This window comes from Mustelus asterias, chromosome 18, assembly GCF_964213995.1.
Source record: "Mustelus asterias chromosome 18, sMusAst1.hap1.1, whole genome shotgun sequence".
Classification (NCBI taxonomy): domain Eukaryota; kingdom Metazoa; phylum Chordata; class Chondrichthyes; order Carcharhiniformes; family Triakidae; genus Mustelus; species Mustelus asterias.
Window position 1 is genome coordinate 70,941,685 of NC_135818.1, and position 23,705 is coordinate 70,965,389.

Here is a 23,705-nt window from a genome sequence, read left to right on the forward strand (position 1 = left end):
AGTTTACCCAATCTCTCCACATAGCTAAGACCCTCCATACCAGGCAACATCCTGGTAAACCTTCTCTGTACTCTCTCCAAAGCCTCCACGTCCTTCTGGTAGTGTGGCGACCAGAACTGGACGCAGTATTCCAAATGTGGCCTAACCATCGTTCTATACAGTTGCAACATCATATGCCAAATTTTATATTCTATGCCCTGTCCAATAAAGGCAAGCATGCCATATGCCTTCTTCACCACCCTCTCCACCTGTGCTGCCACCTTTAAGGATCTGTGGACTTGTACATCCAGGTCCCTCTGTGTGTCTAAACTCCTGATGGTTCTGCCGTTTATTGTATAGCTCCCCCTTACATTAGATCTACTGAAATGCATCACTTTGCATTTATCTGGATTAAATTCCATCTGCCATTTTTCCACCCAATGTTCCAGCCTACCTATATCCTGCTGTATTCTCTGACAATGTTCATCACTATTCGCAACTCCAGCAATCTTCGTGTCGTCCGCAAACTTACTGATCACACCAGTTACATCTTCCTCCAAATCATTTATATATATATATCACAAACAGCAGAGGTCCCAGTACAGAGCCCTGCGGAACACCACTAGTCACAGACCTCCAACCGGAAAAAGACCCCTCCACTGCTACCCTCTGTCTTCTATGGCTAAGCCAGTTCTCCACCCATCTAGCTAGCTCACCTTTTAACCCGTGAGATTTAACCTTTTGCACCAGCCTGCCATGAGGGACCTTGTCAAACGCTTTACTAAACTCCATATAGACGACATCCACGGCTCTTCCCTCGTCAATCGTTTTTGTCACCTCCTCAAAAAACTCAACCAAATTTGTGAGGCATGACCTCCTTCGTATGTTGTCTATCGCTAATGAGATTATTCAGTTCTAAATGCGCATATATCCTATCTCTAAGAATCTTCTCCAACAATTTCCCTACCACGGACGTCAAGCTCACTGGCCTATAATAACCCGGGTTATCCTTGCTACCCTTCTTAAATAACGGGACCACATTTGCTATCCTCCAATCCTCTGGGACCTCACCTGTGTCCAGTGAAGAGACAAAGATTTCTGTTAGAGGCCCAGCAATTGCATCTCTCACCTCCCTGAGGAGTCTAGGATAGATGCCATCTGGCCCTGGGGATTTGTCTGTCTTAATGTTTCCTAAAAAGCCTAACACTTCCTCCCTTGTAATTGAGATTTTTTCTAACGGGTCAACACATCTCTCTGAGACAATACCAGTCAACATGTCCCTCTCCTTTGCGAATACAGATGCAAAGTATTCGTTTAGGATTGTGATCAGATAGTGCTGGTGGGACTCTGCGCTCTCTCGTTTCCTTCTCTGTGCGTGGTATGCTTAGTCTGTATAGCGCGCAAGAAACAACACTTTTCACTGTATACTAATACATGTGACAATAATAAATCAAATCAAATCAAATCCAAAAATGGTGCGGTGGTGGGGAAGTTGGGGGAGGGGGGTTGGGGGGGGGGTTGGGGGGGGGTGTTCCCTCATGTTGCTGGTCACATATTCAGTTGTGCTTGTTAAAGAGAGGCCATTAACTAGAGTGGTGAGGTGAAAAATAGGAGCGCTTGTCTCAAATTAGCGTTAGCTGTTGACCGATGTCACCATCTGTCTATTCTGCGTATTTCCAGCCCATTCCAACATTGGCAACAACATGGCATTGAATGCAGGACACATCTGAAATGTTCTCAAATGGCACAGATGTCATTTTTACACATAAACCAGCACCTCATGGGTGAAACGCCGGGCCCAACGGAACCAAATTTTTCGGTCTTGATTTGTTTTTGCCTCATATTAAATTTTGCACACGAAATCTAAATACAGTAATTTCCCATAATTTGGGTTTAAACTTGCAGTAGATAAATTACTGCCATGTTTAGCACTGCAATCAACGGGATGACGTAGATGACTCGCGGAATCTACAAATAAATCTTTACCTAACGACGTAAAGCATCTGCTGCCTTTTTTCTGTGCGCTATCCCACATAAAATGATACGATTAATTTTGCCACACTATACAGAGGGTTGCACAAAATACTGTCAGCCCACATTTTATTCATGAGCAGAGGGAGCCCTTTTGAAATAAGTCATTAGCGTCGCCAATGAAAGCTGCTGACAATTGACTAAGCTTGTATCGGGGCTTCAGGAGATGTGTTGTGACAGGGGTAAAATGTCCCCGGGGAGATCTCCGATGTTTACGTGAATCTGGCTTCTGAAAGTCCCAGGCAGGCAAAAAGTCAGATTCCAGCACACTTCAGCGAGCTGAAAGCCTGTTCGTTCTTCCATTGTTTTTTTTTTGTTTTTATTAACATTACTGATCAATACAAACCGCATAGGAGTTATGATAAATGGCGTAGCTCTTACAAACAGCATCAAAATGATTTATTGTGCAATGAATGGAATGTCTCTCGCAAAAAAAAAACTCCCCACAGAAGGTTACAAAATTAACTTGTTCTGTTAGAGCACATGATTCCGCTCGATTCATTTGATCGCACAAAACCTTGGTTTGCAAAGAATCTTTTCATAAAATCTGTATTCATCACCAAACCTTTCCTGCAGTCAGTGAATTCACGATGGGGCAAGGCTTTAGGAACCACTGACATTGATCTTGCACATGATAAAAATGCTTTCCGCTTTTGATGGGTGCTGTAGCGTACTAATCATAGAATGCCTACAGTGCAGAAGGAGGCCATTCGGCCCATCTGCACCGACTCTCCGACAGAGGTTCTCACCCAGGCACTTTACTGTAACCCCACGTATTTATCCCACTAATACCTCTCATCGACACATCTTGGGATGCTCAGGGACAATTTAGCATGGCCAAACAACCTAACCCACATATCTTTGGACACTAAGGGGCAATTCAGCATGGCCAATCCACCTAACCCACATATCTTTGGACACTAAGGGGCAATTCAGCATGGCCAATCCACCTAACCCACATATCTTTGGACACTAAGGGGCAATTCAGCATGGCCAATCCACCTAACCCACATATCTTTGCACACTGAGGGGCAATTTAGCATGGCCAATCCACCTGACCTGCACATCTTTGGATTGTGGGAGGAAACCAGAGTGCTTGGAACTTCCGTCGGAAAAAAGATACAAAAATCTGAGGACACGCACCAACCAACACCAGCTCAGCTTCTTCCCTGCTGCCATCAAACTTTTGAATGGACCTACCTCGTATTAAGTTGATCTTACTCTACACCCTAGCTATGACTATAACACCACATTCTGCACTCTCTCCTTTCCTTCTTTATGAATGGTCTGCTTTGTATGTATAGTGCACAAGAAACAATATTTTTCACTGTAGACTAATACATGTGACAATAATAAATCAAATCAAATAGGGGCAGCACGGATGCACAGGAGTGACTTGTTAGTGACATGAGCTGCCTCACAGCTCCAGGAACCTGCGTTCAATTCCCGGCTTGGGTCATTGTGCGGAATTTGAATATCCTACCCATGTCTCTGTGGGTTTCCTCCGGGTGCTCCTCCCACATCCAAATGTTTGTGGGTTAGGTTGAGTGGCCATGCTCAGTTGCCCGTTAGTGACCCGGGATGCGTAGGTTAGGGGGATTAGCAGGGTAAATATGTAGGGTTGCGGGGATAGGGCCTGGGTGGGATTGTTGTCGGTGCAGACTCGATGGGCTGAATGGCCTCCTTCTGCACTGTAGGGATTCAATAATTTCTATGAAATCAAAAATCAAGCCCATGCAGACATGGGGAGAATGCGCAAACTCCACACAGTCACCGAGGCTGGAATTGAACCCGGGCCCCTGGAGCTGTGAGACAGTCGTACTAACTTGTTTTATTAAATCTTTAGTTAGTGGCTCTGAATCGCTTGGCTGGGTCTAGATTGGACGGGGATGAATTAAATTTCTCCCCTTTAAGGATGAGCATCGCCTCTCTAAGTGATGCGGGACATTCAAATTTATTTGAGTGGCAGCCAATTTCGCCTACTACCTGGCTGGCTGCCTCACACTTGCCGAGCACAGGGAGCCTGGAAAAATGAAGAAGCAGTAATTTCTGTCCTATTCTTCTGTGTAAGAAGTCTCACAACACCAGGTTAAAGTCCAACAGGTTTATTTGGTAGTAAATGCCACTGGCTGTCGGAGCACTGCTCCTTCGTCAGGTGAGTGGGAGTTCTGTTCACAAACAGGGCATATAAAGACACAAACTCAATTTACAGAATAATGAATAATGATTGGAATGCGAGTCTTTACAGCTAATCAAGTCTTAAAGGTACAGGCAATGTAAGTGGAGAGAGCATTAGCACAGGTTAAAGAGATGTGTATTGTCTCCAGACAGGACAGCCAGTGAGACTTTGCAAGTCCAGGCAAGTTGTGGGAGTTACAGATAGTGTGACATGAACCCAAGATCCCGGTTGAGGCCGTCCTCATGTGTGCGGAACCTGGCTATCAGTCTCTGCTCAGCGATTCTGCGCTGTCGTGTGTTGTGAAGGCGGCCTATCTGTAACTCCCACAACTTGCCTGGACTTGCAAAGTCTCACTGGCTGTCCTGTCTGGAGACAATACACATCTCTTTAACCTGTGCTAATACTCTCCCCACTCACATTGTCTGTACCTTTAAGACTTGATTAGCTGTAAAGACTCGCATTCTAATCATTATTCATTATTCTGTAAATTGAGTTTGTGTCTTTATATGCCCTGTTTGTGAACAGAACTCCCACTCACTTGACGAAGGAGCAGTGCTCCGAAAGCTAGTGGCGTTTGCTACCAAATAAACCTGTTGGACTTTAACCTGGTGTTGTTAGACTCCTTACTGTGTTTTCCCCAGTCCAACGCCGGCATCTCCACATCTATTCTTCTGTCCCATGCCACTAACAAGTCAGCCTCGCATAGTCCTGACTTTGTGGGGCTGCAAAATGGGAGCTAATATGGAATTAAAAAACACTTAATATGCCATGTGTGTGGAATCAAGAAAAATCATAACGCAATCAAGGCACAAGCAAGCATTGCTTTTGATCCCCGGGAGCTGAGAGTTGCTAAAAGTACAAAATTAGAAATCGTTTGCATCGCTTTCATTCATTTATGGCTTCTTCATCAAGCGTAGCACAATTCAGCATTATTGAGTCGAATCACTGTAAACTATGGGGAATGAAAACCCAAAAGTTGTCCTTTTCGGAGCTACTCCCTGGCAGCAAAATATTAAATTCACAGGGCTTGCGGAGACTTACAATACTTTCGATTAATTGCAGGAGGAAGTAAGTCTTCCTCCACAGCATTATGGGAGCCACATAGCCTTCGCGATCGATGAGTAATGCTCTTAGCATTATTGTTAATACTAATTCCGCATTTTGTTTTCCTTTCGTTTGCAATATTCAGCATCGAAGAGCTGCTTGATGACTCAGCAGCCTGTCCCAGATTGTTATTTCTTTCTTCCCAACATAAAGATCCAGCTGCCCGGACCAATGTTATATGGCTCCCACAACATGTCATGCACCTGCCCTGCAGTTAGACCGGAAAGGTAGTTAACATGATAAATGCTCATTTATTTCATGCTGTTTGCATTTCGCGGCCAAAAGAGAAAATGCTAGAAAATCTCAGCAGGCCTGGCAGCATCTGTAGGGAGAGACAAGAGCTGATGTTTCAAGTCCAGATGACCCTTTGTCAAAGCTTTGTCAATTTCCACTTTGACAAAGGGACATCTGGACTCAAAATATCAACTCTTTTTTTCTCCTTGCAGATGCTGCCAGACCTACAGAGATTTTCCAGTATTTTCTCTTTTGGTTTCAGATTCCAGCATCCGCAGTAATTTGCTTTTATTTATATTTTGCAAGTTTGTGAAACTTCTGGCCTTAGCACAAATACTCTGAACATCACACAATTCTGTGATTGTTTTAAAAAAAAGCAAGTCACAAGCTGAATTTTGATTGAATGTTTTTGTCGTGGTACTTCCATAATTTGGCGTTTTTTAAACTCTGGATATTAAACTCCATCAGTCATCGCTATTTAATCCCAGGAATTCACAGGTGGGGCACGGACAGAGTGGACAGTCAGATGCTCTTCCCTTGGGTCGAAAAGTCAAACACTCGGGGACATAGGTTTAAGGTGCGTGTGGAAAAGTTTAGAGGAGATGTGTGAGACAAATTCTTTTACACAGAGGGTGGTGAACGTCTGGAATGCGCTGCCCAGGGAGGTGATGGGAGCAGGTACGATAGAGGCATTTGTTATGTTATTTATTTATTAGTCACAAGTAGGCTTACATTACCATTGCAATGAAGTTACTGTGGAAATCCCCTAGACGCCACACTCCGGCGCTTGGTCGGGTACTCTGAGGGAGAATTTAGCATGGCCAATGCACCTAACCAGCACATCTTTCAGATTGTGCGAGGAAACTGGAGCACCCAGAGGAAACCTACACAGACACGGGGAGAACGTGCAGACTCCGCATAGATAGTAACCCAAGCCGGGAATCGAACCTGGGTCCCTGGCACTGTGAGGCAGCAATGCTAACCACTGTGCCACCGTGCCACCCAATTTAAGGGGCAACTAGACGAATACGTGAATAGGATGGGAATAGAAGTGTAAGGACTCTAAGTGTATATGGTTTAAGTTTAGGCAGGCATCATCAACGGTGCAGGCTTGGAGGGCCGAAGGGCCTGTTCATGGACTGTACTGTTCGTTGTTCTTTGTTCAACTGTGGCATTGTAGCATTGTTTCCAAACACTTAAAGAAGAAACATTACATGGATCCATTAAACTAACTGCTATTTTATCTGATATTTATGAACTATGAAATAACAAATATTCCTCATGGGCCATTCCCTAACACTCAACAGAGCAGATTCCCCCTCCTGCTGATGTCAATGGCAAGTTTTAAAACCACCTATCATTGTTCTGCCAGTTTTCTTAGGTAGTTCAGGATGTGCAGAATGATTTCGTGATATTTAGCACAGTTGTGCAGATGGCTAAACATGACAAAGGCATTCTCATTGCAGTAATTTGTAAGAATTACTGTAGCAATAAAGTTACGATCCCTGTAGAGACGAATAACTTTTCAAAAGAGATCGGAATTTCCGATGACTGACTGCAAGGACCCAATATTTGCAAATTGTGATCACCGAAGTTCAGCTGGTGTTACAAAATGGTGCCGTCCAGGAGGGAAGGAACCTATGTGGCCAGCAAGAGGACAACTTGGTTGCATTGTGTCAAACAGTCTCTGTGCCACTTTGATACAGTGCCTGTCTTCCACATGTTGCCAGAGGATTTGATGACTGTCTGGCATTGGGCAATTTTCAGGGCCTATTCATTGAATCATAGAATTATAGAATCTACAATGCAGAAGGAGGCCATTTGGCCCATCAAGCCTGCACTGACAACAATCCCACTTAGGTCTCATTCCCCCAACCCCACACATTTACCCCCCGTTATCCCACTGACACTAAGGGGCAATTTAGCATGGCCAATCAACCTAACCTGCACATCTTTGTCCTATTCCCTTAACCCATCCCAACAGCTGCTTATCTCCATGTTTTTTGAGGATGATCCGACTGCTTTTTATTATTCTTCAAAAATAAACTTGTTTTTTTGTTGGTTGATCCAAGGCAGCTCCTGTGACCTGGATTCCCCCTTCCCTGCTTCCCCCAACCCCGACCCTTATGAATCCTCATTCTGGAGGCTTGTACATTGGTACAGTTGTCCTCAGTATTCTGCTGGGTCTTCCTCAGTAAGAAACATAGGCCCTCACCTGTTGGCATCATTGTCCTTGGAATAGCTTCTGTCCCTAATGAAGCTGGCTGACTGCTCCCAAGGTAATAATTGAGGTTCGACAGAGTGGTTGAGGAAAATTTGGGCCCGATATATCATTGGTTAATGAGGCAAAATCATTGTCCATCTGACTGACAGTGAAAGCTACATATTTCCCACTTCAGGGACTAAATTTCCCTCCAACTCGATTTTCAAGTTTGCTGACGACATCACCATAGTGGGTCGGATCTCAAACAATGACGAGACAGAGTACAGGAATGAGATAGAGAATCTGGTGAACTGGTGCGATGACAATAATCTCTCCCTCAACGTCAACACACGAAAGAGATAGTCATCGACTTCAGGAAGCGTAGTGGAGGGCATGCCCCTGTCTGCATCAATGGGGACGAAGTTGAAATGGTCGAGAGCATCAAGTTTTTGGATGTCCAGATCAATAACAACCTGTCCTGTTCCCCCCCCATTCCGACACTATAGTTAAGTAATCCCACCAGCGCCTCTACTTTCTCAGAAGATGAAGGAAATTTTACATGTCCACTACGACTCTCACCAACTTTTACAGATACACCATAGAAAGTATTCTTTCTGGTTGTATCACAGCTTGGTATGGCTCCTGCTCTGCCCGGGACCACAAGAAACTAGAAAGGGTTGTGGACGAAGCCCAGTCTATTACACAAACCAGCTTCCCATCCATTGACTCTATCTCCACTTCTCACTGCCTTGGCAAAGCAACCAGCATAATTAAGGACACTACGCACCCCGGACATACTCTGTTCCACCTTCTTCCATTGGGAAAAAGATACAAAAGTTTGAGGTCACGTACCAACCGACTCAAGAACAGCTTCTTCCCTGCTGCCATCAGACTTTTGAATGGACCTACCTTGCATTAAGTTGACCTTTCTCTACACCCTAGCTATGACTGTAACACTACATTCTGTACCTTCTCCTTTCCTTCTCTATGAATGGTATGCTTTGTCTGTATAGCACGCAAGAAACAATTCTTTTACACTGTATATTACCACGTGAAAATAATAAATCAAATCAAATCAGAAATTTCCAAGGATAGATACTTAGCCATTTGCTATGGACAATTGCTATACTCCTGAATGCCTAAAAGGTGCAGTGATGTTGTGCTAACGGCTTTGATCATTCAATCCTCGATATACTGTTGCTTTTGTTTCAGGCTTTTTGGCTGCCTAGCTTGGCAAATTATTTGCTTCTCTTTAAGCTGCCTGTCTTAATAATTCATTTATTCTCCCTGCGGAAGAATGCTTGGAAGAAGTAACAGAACACACAAGCACCCCCTGCTTTGACCACAGTGCTGTTGAAATCGCTTTGCAGGAAGTGGAGGGAAGTTTCCCTCCCTTACGATGACCACAAGGTCACCAGAGTGGACGGTGACCTCCCCAGAGGGTGGAAGCTGCACTCAGTGATGCTGGAACTGATCAAAGGGTTTGACTGCAGTGTGGGGAAAGTGGGTGAGAAAGATTATTGACAATATCGACAGGAGGGCCAAGGAAAGCAGAGGAAATGCCCCGTCACCACAATAGCAGAGAGAAAGATGTGTGGCATCTTTTTCTCATTGGTGCAACGATAATAATCTCTCCCTCAATGTCACGAAAACAAAGGAGATAGTCATCGACTTCAGGGAGCGTAGCAGAAGACATGCCCCTGTTTACATCAAAGGGGATGAAGTGGTGATGGTCGAGAGCTTCAAGTTTCTTGGTGCCCAGTTCCACAACAACCTGTACTGGTCCCTTAACACTGACGCTATAGTTAAAAAAGTCCACCAACACTTCTACTTTCTCAGAAGACTAAGGAAATTCAGCACGTCAGCTACGACTCTCACCAACTTTTACAAGTACACCATTGAAAGCATTCCTTCTGGTTGTATCACAGCTTGGTATGGCCCCTACTCCCAGGACCACAATAAACTAAAAAGGGTTGTGAACATAGCCCTGTCCATCACGCAAACCAGCCTCCCATCCATTGACTCTGTCTACACTTCTCACTGTCTTGGAAAAGCAGCCACCCATGATTAAGGACCCCACCCACCCTGAACATACTCTCCACCTTCTTCCATCGGGAAAAAGATACAAAAGTCTGAGGTCTCGTACCAACCGACTCAAGAACAGACTCTTCCCTGCTGCCATCAGACTTTTGAATGGACCTACCTCACATTAAGTTGACCTTTCTCTACACCCTAGCTATGACTGTAACACTAGATTCTGCACTCTCTCCTTTCCTTCTCTATGAACAGTATGCTTTGTCTGTATAACATGCCAGAAACAATACTTTTTACTGTATAACAAAAATGTGACAATGATAAATCGGATCAAATCTAATACTTTCACAGTGCTGGCAACAGTGGCAGTGTCAAGTCCGATTTCACATCCTAAGAATTGATTTTGATTTGATTCATTGTTGTCACATGTATTAACATGCAGTGAAAAGTATTGTTTCTTGCATGCTATACAGACAAAACATACTGTCCATAGAGAAGGAAACGAGAGAGTGCAGAATGTAATGTTACAGTCCCTGACTTCTTCCAGTTCCGAGGAACGGTTTCTCTCTCCATAAATGCTGCCTGACCTGCTGAGTATTTCCATGCATTTTCCGTTTTAATATCTATCATACTAGTGCTGGAAGGTGACCTCAAAGATTGGTTGCTGTTGGAAACCAATTTAAGAAGACTATCAGTTGGCCAAACTGCTCCCTGTTCACTTCTACCGCCAGTGGCTTTCACCGTCAATAGTCACCAATAGTGACGATTGAAAATCATTGTGACCCATTAAAGACGCTTAGCTTCACAGGGTTTAATAATAATTTGAATTCGCTGATAACTCACTCTCCGAGAAATGACCAACACTTCCGTCTCTTTTTATAAATATTACAGTGAAATTCCAACTTGTTATTTGAGTTATCCTTAAAGGATATGCAAGGAAATCAAATAATTGTTAGGTCCTTGTAAAAAATGTTCTTTTTAATTTTATTTCTCCAGTGTTTCTGAGGCATGTAATGAATTTTCTTTATAATATTCACTTTCATTAGTGCTTGCTGGGGATACATAATTTCTGTACATCACTTACTAACATGTCCTATGGGAGCAGCTCCAATTTTGTTCCCCCCACAGTGGCTCAATCTCTTCCCCAGCAATTGCCAGTTTTAATAATGCCTATTGAAATCGTTTTTTTTTATGTAACAAATTTTAGTGCGATTCTTTTCAAAGTCGACACCTCCCTCAGCATGAAACCCACGCAGTCAGATTTTGAACTGTGATCTGGTAAATTGTGTTTGGAAATTGCAAAATGCATATCGGGTTTGTCGGAGAGAGATAGATGAATGTGTCAGAGACCTTTCTTCAAAAATGTAGTCTTTCCAAAGCTCGTCACCCTGCTGTGTCTTACAAGCATGTTATGTTGTGCACTTGCTTCAGCTTTGTCTCAGTGGTTGCCCTCTTAGTCTGATGGCTCAATACATAATGCAGGCTGACACTTCGCTGTAGCAGTAAAGGGGCACTGCGCTGTTGTGGATGGTGCCTTTCAGATGAGACATAAAATTGAGGCCTGGTCTACCACCTCAGATTAATGTAAAAGATCCCATAGCCCTATTTGTTGAACAACAGGCGAGTCTGTTGGTGTCCTGGTCAATATTTATTTAGAATAATTGAAGCCGTATAGTGCAGGAAATGCCATTCGGCCCATCAAGCCTGTGCTGACAACAATCCCACCCAGGCCCTATCCCCGTATCCCCACATATTTACCCTGTTCATCCTCCTGACACCAAGGAGGAATTTAGCCAATCAACCTAATCCACACATCTTTGGAGTGTGGGAGGAAACAGAAGCACCCAGAGGGAACCCACGCAGACACGGGGAGAATGTGCAAACTCCACACTGACAATGACCCAAGGCTAGAATCGAACCCGTGTCCCTGGTGTTGTGAGGCAGCAGTGCTGACGACTGTATCATCGTGTCTCCAAGTTAGCTCAGTTGGTAGAACGTGAGATTCATAAAGAAGTGAATTGTACAAATGACACTTCTGCATTTTTGAATTGAAGTAGATGGCAGGCTAAAGCCTAATGTTCCTGCAATGTCAGCTTGGTCATCTTGTTATCATATTTTTGCCATCAACTTTCAAGGTGAGGACAATGCGCTGAATGGCCTTGAACTGTGCATTCCTTTAGGGAAGGAAATCTGCCCTCCTTACCTGGTCTGGCCTCCATGTGACTCCAAATCCACAGCAATGTGGTTGACTCTCAACTGCCCTCTGAACAGGGGAACTAGGGATGGGCAATAAATGCTGGCCCAGCCAGCAACACTCCACAAATGAATTTTAAAAATTCAACACCCACAAATGAATTTTAAAAAATAAGATTCTACGGGTGGGATTTTACAGCCCGGCCACATCGAGGTGGGATGGGACCTTAAAATAATGTGTGCCATTCAGAAGTCCATTGACTTCGGCGGGGCTGTAAAATCCCACTGGTGGGAGGGGTTGTAAAATTCCTCCGATGATTCTATGATGGGAGTGCAATAGATGTATAAATGATCACATTTCTCAATTTCTTTTACCTTTCGTAGCTGAATGCCATTTTCAATGTGAGTTTAAATGAATTTGCGTTGTATATCTGTCATGTAAATTTTAATTTATTGAAACACTCTTGTACATTCGCGTATATATATATATATATAAATATAAATATACACACATATATATATAAATATACACACATATATATATAAATATACACACATATGTGGGTAATACATTGCATTTTTTTCAATGCGGCATAAGGATAAGTAGATTCAGTACAAATGTAATGCAGATTTCACCTTATGGCACATCACTGACAGAACCAAGGACAAACTGGTGCATGCCTGTCTGCACTCGTCAGGATATAGCTCCAGCTCCCCTTGCTTCGCTTTCTTTATTTATCTAGCTGCTTATCAGCCACTAAATCATGCAGCCGCCAGACTTCCACGATGGGGTATATCTATCAATGCTCCTTGCATTAGCACTTTTTTTTTTAACAAGTTTGCTGGTTTACACACTGTTGGAGGAGAGTTATCTAGGTGCCTGCTATCTTTGACATCATCCTGTAATAAACATGTTTTTTTTTGGTTCGGAAAATATTCTGGATTTTCCCCCAGCCTTCCAAAGGTCTTTTTACTCTGTGTTGATAGAGACAGATCTTGTTTTGGTGGGAGGAGGGATGCAGTTGGGGGAAGGCTATTCCAGCATGATGGGCATCGCAAGAGGAGCTGAATCTGATCCTCACATGTGACGCCTACAACGCAGCCACTTTCCAGCAGAGGTCACCGGATCACAATCAAGAGTAGCAACTGGAGCCAAGAGTTTCTCTTCTCCAACCTTCAGAATTTTTTTTAAAGGCTGAAAGGAATGCCACCGAGCTGAATCCAAGGAGGCCTCGACGGGCCATTGCTGATTCCTACATGCTCTCTGGCTCCTTTGCGGTTCAGTAGTTTAAAAGAAAAATAAAATGGCATAATGCATTCTGAAAGGGCAAATTGGGCATGCGTCCAGCTACTTTATTGTTCTGCCAATCCTGCCTTAGCATTTCTTTTAGTCAAGTGTCGAACATTCAGAAATCCAGCACTGTGCTAACATCTCAAATCAAAGCACAGAGAAATCCATGTGAATAGTTTTTCTGTTTGTTCAATAGAAAGATCACACTCACTGTCGGTAGAGAGGCATTCCAATTGCCTAAATCAAGGAGATTGAAGCGCAGATAGGTACAGCCAAGTTATTGGGAATCCCAAGTATGCGGTCATGTTTAATCTAGCCACAACTGTGTAGCCTAGCAGCACAGGACACTTAAAAACCTTCTGATACCAGGATTACTGTGCTACCTCGAGTTTTATTTTGAGCATTAACTGGAGCTGAGTTTGAAGAACCCTTGTTGTTAGCTGTCCAATCAATCAGTTGTGCCTGCTCTACTCCAGACCCTGTTTGACCTGGGTGCCAGATGGCCAGGTTCGCCACTGATGGTCAACTCACAAGCAAACTCCCATCTCCAGGCATGCCAAATGGGAATCAGTTAAAACAGGCCTCACTCCTCTTCCAATCAAGGAAGATATCATTGGTTGGCATTATGACCTCAGTATAGAGGTTATTTATTCAAAAATAGAAGCCACAAAATTCCATAGCTTAAAACAGAAGAACTTTAACTATACAAAAAATAAACAAAACAAATGCTTAGATAATCTCCCATTCTCACAAATCAAACCTAAGTTAAACATGAATTTGCATACAAATTCCAATCCATTATAAAAAAATTATTACGCATCAAATGGCTGATATATATAATTTTATAACTTGGCTCGAGAGTTCGCTCAGCATTTCGGTAATCAGATTCATTCTTCCTTGCAAAGAATTTTAGTTCATCTCCTAGGAGCTAACCTGATTTCCCCATCCGACAATAGTGCCACAACCAACCCAAGTTCCATGGGTATGGATTTAATCAAACATGGTAAGTGCCTGCAGAACATCCTCAATTTGGTCTCAGGCTTGATCTTCAAGTAACAGAAATAAACGCAGAATTATATTTTTGCTTATTCCCAGATTGTGGATCCAGCCTTTGTCTTCTTCAGTCTGCCTGTACTGCCCCATTGGAATCATCAACTACTGATCTCAGAGGGCTCTGTGTTCTGTTATATGTTTCAACCCATTTCAATGGAATTTCTGGTTTCCATTTGCAGTTTCCGCCTTAGCTTTCTGAAAAATTGGGAGGGTCAGTGTCCTCTCTTAGTTTCCCTTTTTCACTTGCTCATTTTGGTTTCCCTTTTCAGTTAGAGCCTGTCTCAGAAGAAACACAAGCATTGAAACCATGAATTATATCACATTAGCCACCAGAAAACTGACAAGCCTGGGATTGAGACTTTTCTAGGTGACAGTAGGTACCAAAAACTCTTGAAGAGCAGTGTAATGAGCAATACAACTCATAATACAAAGTGTAAAGGAATTATCGGCACTCCCCTGATCCCGGCATGAAGCTAGTCCATCTGATTGGAGATGCAGAACTTCAGAAATAGCTGCTTGCCTCTCTATAGCCCAGTAATGGAAGGGCGAATTGCTATGTGTGGTAAGCTGAACAAATCCATTGTATAATGCATATCATAGAAACATAGAAACATCAGGAACAGGAGTAGGTCATTTGGCCCTACAACCCTGCTCCACCATTCAGCATGATCATGACTGATCCTCTACCTCAATGCCGTACTCCAGCACTCTCCCTATACCTTTTGACACTTTTATAGTCTATAAATTTATCTATTTCCTTCTTAAATACATTCAGTGACTTGACCTCCACAGCCTTCTATGGTAGAGAATTCTCCAGGTTCATCATCCTCTGAAATGATGCCCTGAAATGAATGGGCATTTCAGTCCTAAATGGCCCATCCCATATCCTGAAACCGTAACCCCTTATCCTAAATGCCTCATCCCCTCCTTAAACTCCAGTGAATACAGACCTAGTCGACCCAATCTCTCCTCATATGGCAATCCTGCCATCCCAGAAAGCAATCTGGTGAACCTTCGCTGCACTCCCTCTATAGCAAGTATATCTTCCTTAGATAAGGTGGCACGACGGCACAGTGGTTAGCACTGCTGCCTCACAGTGCCAGGGACCCGGGTTCGAGTCCTGGCTTGAGTCACTGTCTGTATGAAGTTTGCACGTTCTCCCCGTGTTTGCGTGGGTTTCCTCCGGGTGCTCTGGTTTCCTCCCACAGTCCAAAGATGTGCGGGTTAGGTGGATTGGCCATGCTAAATTGCCCCTTAGTGTCAGGGGGACTAGCTAGGGTAGATGCACGGAGTTATGGGGATAGGGCCTGGGAGGGATTGTGGTCAATGCAGACTCGCTGGGTCAAATGGCCCCCTTCTGCACTGTAGGATTCTATGATTCTATGAAAAACTGCACACAATACTCTAGGTGTGGTCTCTCATGTAAGACATCCTTACTCCTGTACTCAAGTCCTCTTGCAATGAAAGCAAACTTACCATTTTCCTTCCGAACTGCTTGCAGAACCTGCGTGCTTACTTTCAGTGACTGGCTTACTCGAAATCCCAGGTCCCTTTGTACATCAATATTTCCCAATCTATCACTATTTAAATATCATTTGCATTGTGTAAATATTTCATCTCTTTCAGATTTTGTCGATATTTTTCTGACCAAAAGTTCTGCTTTCCCATTTTTGATTACATAGATTGAATCCTATAATATCTTTAATAAAGAATTTCCAGAAGTATAAAGCATAAGCAGGAATGTTCTGAAATTCTGCAATCAATTCTCCATGTTGCCAGATTGTGATTTTTCCACTTCCCAATAGATATGATGCAAGGAACCATGTTCAGCTGTTTGAATCATTTCTCTGGGATTGCTACAGGCACAGTGGGAGAAAAGCTGCAATGCCATGAATCATGAAGCCAATTTAATAAATGGAAAATCATGGGCAAAGTCCTAGGAGTTTAGCACAGTTGTAAGAAGACAGGAGCCAAGTAGATGGTTCAACTCACAGCCCCTTCTGTTTTATTTAGCAAAACGTAGGACAGAATTAGCAAGAAGAACATAAGACCATAAGGAATAGGATCAGGTGGCAGCCATTTTGCTCCTTGTAATGTTGGCGTAATGTGGATATCAGCCAGTGATGCCAAAGCAACCAAAACAGAAGCAGCAGAAGCAGATCTTGCACTGCCATTCAACAAAATCATGGGTAATCCAACTGTGGCTTTAGCTCACTCTCTTGGCTGCCCCACATAACCCTTGGCTCTATTGTGGATGAAAAATCTATCCAACTCAGCCTTGAATATATACAATGATGTGGTGCCTACTGCTGTCTGAGGCAGAGAATGCCAAAGATTAATGACTCTCTGAAAGAAGAAATTAAGCTCTCAGCACGGTGGCACAGTGGTTAGCATTGCTGCTTCACAGCACCAGGGATCCGGGTTCAATTCTGGCCTTGGGTGACTGTCTGTGTGGAGTTTGCACATTCTCCTCCTGTCTGCGTGGGTTTCCTCCAGGTGCTCCGGTTTCTTCCCACAGTCCAAAGATGTGCAGGTTAGGTGGATTGGCCATGAGAAGTTGTCCCTTAGTGTCCCAAGATGTGTAGGTTAGATGGGTTAGCCAAGCTAAATGTGTGGGGTTACGGGGATAGGGTGGGGGAAGAGGGCCTGGGTCAGATACTCTGTCAGAGAGTCGGTGCAGACTCAATGGGCCAAATGGCCTCCTTTTGCTCTGTAGGGATTCTATGATTCGAAATGGGAGAGACCCTTTATTTTGTAACTATTCCCATTACTTCTGGATTCCCCCATGAAGGAATAATTGATCCTTAAGCAAATCAGTTAATGGTTTCTCACAGTTAAAACATTAATCCGCATGCAGTTATCTGGAACAAGTAGTAATTGAAAAATGCCCTGTGGTATTTACTTGGCATTCATTCCAAGGCTGATAATGTAAAACCTTGCTCAATTTGTGAAGCAGATTTTATTGCAAAAGGATACAGTAAGCAAGACCAATATCTCATAATATCACATCTTCCTTTGAGTACATGTCAAGTTGTTTTATCATTAGAAATTATTATAATTATCAGCAGGGAGGTGATAAATACTGCATGACAAGATATGTAGAGATTAGGTTACATGCTTGTGAATCATATGCAGCAGTCTAAAATAAATTAATCTTTTGAAGTCTGCAAATGCAGCCTTGTGTTATGGTTCAGGTCAGAAACTCTAAAGTGTTTTATGGAGCCCGTCTAGCTCATAATTTTTGCATTTTGAATTTGGCTAGGACAAGCATGATAGGTTTCACTTCAGATATGATTCAAATGGTCCACTAGGGAGCTCTTATCAAACAAAGTTTATTTAAGAATATAGTTAACATGTACAGAAAGAAAATTAGCAATAATTCTTATCAATTACAAACAAGAAACAAAACAACCACTATAATGTATAACCCTTAATAAATATATCTAATGTGTTCCAATCAAACCAATCTTGTCGACAAAAGACCCTTTTCACAGGTTTAACATAGCAAAGACTAATGCTCACATGATACTGGACTTGAGACCTTTGGATGAAGTTCACTGGGTAAACTCAATAGTTTGAAGTCAGAACAGCTTCCCAAATCACCAGGAACTCTGGGCAAGCCACCAACAGCAGATTGCCCCCTTCAGAAAGGCAAGACCTTGTTTTCAGATAACCAGCAGAACTTCCAAAACCCAGGGAGAGAGGGAGACTTCTTTTTAGCTTGATGCCCCTTCTAAAACTAAAACTCAAACTAAACAGCAGCGCAAACTGAAAACGAAAGAATTCCTCTCACCTGACCTGCCAACCAGTTTTTCTCTTAACAATGCAGAGTCATAAACATCCCAGTAAAAATAAACAAAACCCCGTTTAAGCAGCAATAAAAAGACTCTCATAGACAGCCTGGCAACATTGAGAAAAACAAACTGAAAGAGTTTGCTTACAAGTGCAGAGTACATGGTTTTAAAAAAAACTTCTTAAAGGTACACTAACGTCACACTTGCTAATGGTAAACCGTAAGGCAGGACAGGTGCCGTCCATTCTGGTACTCACTTACTAATTTGGCATCAGAAAATGGAATTAGTTATGATATTTTTCCATGTTAATTTAATAAATTGTAGGTTGTAAAATTACATTGGTTACGGAGGATTTTTATTTCTTTCTGTACATGTTCTTTAAAACTGAGAGACAACAGTAACTTTGCAGCCAGCAACACATCTTTTAGGGAATTAAATGAAGTGTGGCTGGTGGTGTTTACCACCTCACTGTATCCATGGCAACATTTCCATTTTCCACTTCCCCCGCTCTCCCAAGTTTTTAGATTGAGTGGGTACGTCTTCTGATTGCCAACACGCTTGACAAACAGACGTAAAGTGGCTGAGAAAATAAAAAGATAATACTGAGGCAGACCATTGATATTGGATTTCCCAGGGCTCATCAATCAAGCTGGACTGTGAGGGGATTCCTCAAGCTCCTTTTTCTCCTCTGCTGCTACCACCTGTCCCCTCCTTCATTTCTGTGCTATGTTTTTAAACATTGCGTTCCTCTCCGAGTCTGGGCTTTGTGGGTTCAAGCTAATAACTGGGAGAGATACTGTGAAAATTGACACATCAAGTATAGCAGGGGTTGGCTCAGCATCTCATGATACACTTAGATAAAAAAAGGAAACAGATAAGTTACAGTGACGTCTTTATTCACAGCCATCAAATATAATTTCCATTAAATGGTAGTAAGTTGGTTATATAATCACATATATGTTTTGCTAATAGAAAAACAGAGGGGGAAATTTTCCTGTCCTGTCCGCCATGGGAATCGTAGTGGGCGAGGGGCAGACCATGCAAAGGTCCATTAACCTTGGGTGGGATTTTCCGGTTTTGGGGCACGCTCGGCTGGAAAATCCCACCCAGAGATTTAGGATAAGTGGGGCAGTTTCAGGATGGCAATCTGTAACTAGTGGAGCGCCATAGGGATCAGTGCTGGGGCCACAATTATTTACAATATATATTAATGATTTGGATGAAAGAAGTGAATGTACTATTGCCAGGTTTGCGGATGATACAAAGATAGGTGGGAAGGCAAGTGGTGAAGATGACTCTACACAGGGATAGAGACAGGTTAAATGAGTGGACAAAAACCTGGCAGATGGGATATAATGTAGGAAAATTTGAAGTTATGCACTTTGGCTGAACAAATAAAGGAGTCAATATTATTTAAATGGAGAAAGTCTGTAGAAATTTGCAGCTCAGGAATTTCAGGTCCCTGTGCGTAAATCACAAAATTCTAGCTGCAAATTCAGCATTAATTGGGAAAGCAAATTAAATGTTGGTCTTCATTCCAAAGGGGATGGTGTATAACAATAGGAAAGCCTTTCTGAAACTATACAAGGCACTAGTTAGACAACAACTGGAATGCTATGAACAGTTTTGGTCCCCTTATTGAAGACATACTGGCATTGGAGGCAGTCCAGAGAAGGTTCATGATGTTGATCCAGGGTATGGAGGGATTTTTTTTATGAGAAGAAGTTGATTAGGTTGGGCCTCTACTCACTGGAGTTTAGAAGAATGAGAGGCAACCTTATTGAGACATAAAGGATTCTCAGGGGGCTTGACAGACGCTGAGAGGTTGTTTCCCCTTGTAGGAGGGTCTAGGACCAGAGGGCAAAATCTCAGAATAAGGGGTACCCCATTTCAGAGCGGAATGAGGAGGAATTTCTTCCCTCAGAGGATAGTGAATCAGTGGAACTCTTTACCAGAGAGTGCTGGAGGTAATCTGAAGGCAACAGAGGGAGCGCAGGAAGTTTGCCGAGAAGGGCTTCAGGGATAATAAATGTTGGTCGTGTGGATAGAAGGGCGACACTGGGGGTGTTCCTCTCAGAGCAGAGAAGATTAGAGAAGATTTGATAGAGGTATTTATGACCATCAAGGATGAAATAGATCAGGGCTCTACTTATCTAGTCCAGACAGAGTAGATGAGGAAACACATTGATGGTAAGATCAAGAACCACAGAACATGAATTTAAGATGAACTGCAAACAACGCCCAAAGGTAACATGAGGAAAAAAAAACATTATGCAGCAAGTGGGTGTGTTCTGGAATTCACTGCCTGATAGTTCGATGGCAACAGATTCAATTATGGATTTCAAATGTGATTTTAATAAAAAATAATTCAAGGGATGTGGGCTTTGCTGTCTCGACCAACATTTATTGCCCATCCCTAATTGCCCTTGAGAAGGTGATGGTGAGCTGCCTTCTTTGCAACCCATGAGGTGGAGGTGCACCCACGCTGCTGTTAAGGAGGGAGTTTCAGGATTTTGATCCAGTCGCAGTGAAAGAACGGTGATATATTTCCAAGTCAGGGAGGTGAGTGGCTTGGACGGATGATATTTCCATGTATTTGCTGCCTTTATCTTTCTAGATAGTAGTGGTCATAGATTAGGGAGGTGCTATTTAGGAGGATTGGTAAGTTCCTGCAGTGCATCTTGTAGATAATTTGAGATAATTATCTGAATGGAAAATATTCGTAGGGCTACAAGGTAAAGCCAGGGCACTGGACCACCTGAGCTGTTCTTGTAGAGAACTGGCATTGATGTGACAGGCCAAATGGCTGCCTTCTGTTCTGCAACAATGATATGATTCCATGATTTGAGGAAGATCCCCATTCTCAATAAAAGCTGAATTAAAACTACTTAAACTTTCTCTCCTTCAAATCCATAAATGGAGAAAAACTTTGGTCCCACTTCGGTCTAGAACCTGCAAGTTTAAAGTTTTTTTGTTAGTGTCAGAAGTAGGCTTACATTAAACTGCAATGAAGTTACTGTGAAAATCCCCTAGTCGCCACACTCTGGTGCCTGTTTGGGTTACACTGAGGGAGAATTTAGCATGGCTAATGAACCTAACCCACACATCTTTGGAGTGTGGGACAAAACCAGAGCATTCGGAGGAAACCCAAGCAGACACGGGGAGAACGTGCAGAATCTGCACAGCCAGTGACCCAAGCTGGGAATCGAATCCGGGTCCCTGGCACTGTGAGGCTGCAGCGCTAACCACTGGGCCTCCCAGCCGCCCTGCATCGTGTGGTTACAAAGACTAACATAGAAATTACAATATGGAAACAGCCTTTTAACCTGTCAATACCTTGAAGGGGGAGTTGTTTGAAAATACCAAACCAATAGAAAACAAGCCACATATACCACTGTGGCCATCGCGATGGGATCAATGTTAAAATAACAAATAACGTTTGGCAGAAAAAAAATACTTGGAAGTTATTTGACTAAAAAAATGTAAAGAAGAAAATTCCGGCTGTGTAAATGTAAGACACTCAATCAGAAATTGATTTCATGCACATTGCTTTTCCCAGTTATTTTAAGTTGCAATATTTTGTCAATCTATGACTGCTAATGATCTCGGCAAACCAGAAAGGAAGATAATCCCTTTGAGCTTTCTATCGCATTAACAAAACTGTCACTTTCAATTTGTATACAAGCCTAGTGGTTTCGTGGCTCATGGGATTTCTTTCCATTGGTTTATGGTTTTCAAGTGAGTCCCACTTTGACTGTATGAAGATAATCAGAAGCCCAAAGGCCTGTAAGCCAGAAACAGCAACATCTATTCAACACAAAGAGGTGTAAAACAAGCACAAGTGTTGTGGGTGAAATTATCATTGTCAGTTACAATATCAAAAGATGTGTCTAATAACTAATAAAACTGTGTGACAGCAGTAATTGGGTAGAGTAAAATATTTTTGGTGATAATGTCTTGCAAATGATATGGGAATAATTTAGAGTTGGTACCAAAATCTCTATCGCCTCTTTAACCATTGAAGGGATGGAGGAGTGGAGGAGTAGATACATTGGAGGGGACGGGGGAGGAAGTGAGGGAGTTTGTGGGGGGAAGCAGTGGGAGCAGAAAGGTACTATGGGCAAACAATTTGATTTGATTTACTATTGTCACATATATTGGTGTACAGTGAAAAGTATTGTTTCTTGCACACTATGCAGACAAGCCATGCCGTTCATAGAGTACATAGGGGAGAAGGAAAGGAGAGGGTGCAGAATGTAGTGTTACAGTCATAGTTAGGTGTAGAGAAAGATCAACTTAATATAAGGTAGTTCCATTCAAAAGTCGATTGGCAACAGGGAAGAAGCTGTTCTTGAGTTGGTTGGTGTGTGATCTTAGACTTTTGTATCTTTTTCCTGGTGCAGGAAGGTGGAAGAGGGTATGTGGAGTAAAAGCAAAATACTGCGGATGCTGGAATCTGAAACAAAAACAGAAAGTGTTGGAAAATCTCAGCAGCTCTTACTTCAGACCCTCCAGAAGGGTCATCCAGACTCAACGTTGGCTCTATTCTCTCTCGATGTGGAGATGCCGGCGTTGGACTGGGGTGAACACAGTAAGAAGTCTCACAACACCAGGTTAAAGTCCAACAGGTTTATTTGGTAGCAAACACCATAAGCTTTCGGAGCGCTGCTCCTTTGTCAGATGGAATGGAAACATTTCCACTCCATCTGACGAAGGAGCAGCGCTCCGAAAGCTTATGGTATTTGCTACCAAATAAACCTGTTGGACTTTAACCTGGTGTTGTGAGACTTCTTACTCTATTCTCTCTCCTCAGACGCTGTCAGACCTGATGAAATTTTCCAGCATTTTCTGTTTTTGTGTGAGAGTATGTGGGGGTTGGCAGAAGAGGTAGGGAGGTGGGTGTTGAGAACGGGGACATGTAGAAGGGGGTAAGAATGGCAAAGGGAAAAGGGAAGGGAGGTAGAGGGACGTGGGTGACTGAGATAAGGAAGGGAATGGGGAAACAAATATTTTTTTCTTTATTCTTTCATGGGATTTGGATATCACTAAAAAGGTCAACATTTCTTGACCATCCCTAATTGTTCCTGAACTGAGTGACATGCTAGGCATTTCAGAGGGCAGTTCCGAGTCAACAGGGTCTGGGGTCACATGTAGACCAGACCAGGTGAAAGCGCCAGGTTTCTTTCCCTAAAGGACATTTCTGAGCCAGATGGGTTTTTATGGTCACCATTGCTGAGAGTAGTTTTATACTCCAGATTTATGAGCTAAATTCAAATTCCAACAGCTGCCATCGTGGATTTGAACCCATAGGAACACTAAAAATAGGAACAGGGGTAGGCCATTCAGCCCATCAAGTCTTCTCCACCATTGAGGCTGGTCCTCAATCTCAATGCCATACATCCGCGCTCTCCCCAAATACATTGATGGCTTCCGTGTCTAGTAATCTATTTCCTCCTTCAATAAATATTTCTGACTTAATAAATATTTCTGAAGTTTCCTGACTTCACCTGATGAAGGAGCAGTGCACTGAAAGCTTGTGATTTCAAATAAACCTGTTGGACTATAAGCTGGTGTTGTGTGACCTCTCATCTTGTCCACTCCAGTCCAACA